The sequence below is a fragment of the Arachis ipaensis genome, chromosome B05 (assembly GCF_000816755.2).
Source record: "Arachis ipaensis cultivar K30076 chromosome B05, Araip1.1, whole genome shotgun sequence".
In the NCBI taxonomy this organism is placed as follows: Eukaryota; Viridiplantae; Streptophyta; class Magnoliopsida; order Fabales; family Fabaceae; genus Arachis; species Arachis ipaensis.
Genome location: NC_029789.2, coordinates 125,111 through 126,845, shown reverse-complemented (window position 1 = coordinate 126,845; position 1,735 = coordinate 125,111).

Sequence of the window (1,735 nt, the reverse complement as noted above, 5' to 3'; positions counted from 1 at the left end):
TTGCACTATCCGCAAGGCACACATATTCGTTATATATCCTTGTCATTTTCTTCAAAGATAAATAATAATAAAATGAGTAGTAATACATGCACAGTCAAATTAAATTCTTGATTGAAATTATTTTTTTAAGAAACCCTGTATATAATTTCATACACTAAAATTTTTTTATTATGATCACTATTATTATTAAAACTTGATACATTTAATAATTTAAAATTCTTAAACATAAACATTAATATTTCATTATTTATATACATCATATTTAAAACTTAAATACATAGAAAATAAAACTTAACAATAAGTTCCTTATATTATCTATTTACATGAATACTTAACAATCTCACATATTAAACTATTTTATCATTGATCAAATGACCAATATTTTCTTCATGATCCTCAAAGAAATCAGATACATCAAATGACCAATATTTACACCAATATTTTCTTTATCATCATTTTTCAAAGATGCTTGATAAAGATTGACTAGATGCGTTGGGGTACGACAGGTACGCGACCAATGGCCATTTCCACCATAACAGAAACACTTATCCTTTATTGATTTATTTTGCCCATTGTTTCTTTCTTTATCCCACTTCTGGTGATATAACCTTTCTTGTGAATATAATTCTTCTTCCTTCCATAATTTTTCTTGTTACTAAAACTTTACTATTTACCTCTTCTGCGGTTATGATTTGCCGCATTTGCTTCAGAAAATGAGGCGGCGCCAGCTGGACGCGCTTCATGATTTCTTAAAAGCAACTCATTGTTGCGTTCAGCAACAAAAAGAGAAGAAATTAGCTCAGAATATTTTTTAAATGTTTTTTCTTGATACTGCTGATACAAGAGCACATTCGAAGCATGGAAGGTCGAGAAAGTTTTCTCTAACATATCATTATCAGTTATTTTTTCCCACATAATTTCATTCGTGAGGTGATTCGAAACATCGCTGAATTATATTCATTTATGGATTTAAAATCCTGTAGACGCAAGTGCTCCATTCATATCGGGCCTGAGAAAGTATCACCGTCTTTTGATGATTATATCTTTTTTCAAGGTCTTTCCACAAATCTGCATGATCTTTTAATGTGAGATATTCATTTTTCAATCTTTCGTCGTGACGAAGGAAAATTATGGCTTTGGCTTTATCCTTTTGGGATGTATTATTTTCAACCTTAATGGTATCTCCAAGATCCATTAAATCAAAATGGATTTTAGCATCTATTATCTATGATAAATAGTTATTTCCAGATATATCAAGAGTATTAAATTCAATATGAGAGAGTTTCGACATAATAAAAATTTGTTATCTGAGTCTTCCTAAAATTTGATCAAAATCTCGTGCTGATAACGTGTTGTAAAATAAATAAATAACGAAGATATAATAAATATAAAATAAAAAAATATAAATAAAAAACTTTAGTATTAATATTTACCACAATTAATATATATATAATAGCGTATATAAAAGACAGAGATGAGAGTGTTTTAGCAATATAAGAAGAGAGAATTTTATTAATTGTTGTTGTGCGTGTTAGTTTAGACGTTCAATGCCTCTATTTATACACACAAAAAATTATTCTTTTTAACCACTATTAAATTTATTTTTTCTTAATATCTTTATCCTTTAACATTATAAAATATGAATCGCTCATATTAATAGTCATCTACATTATTTATACTTATCACAACACAAACATCATACAATCTCTATGATTTATTAGGAGAGGTGTGCCGT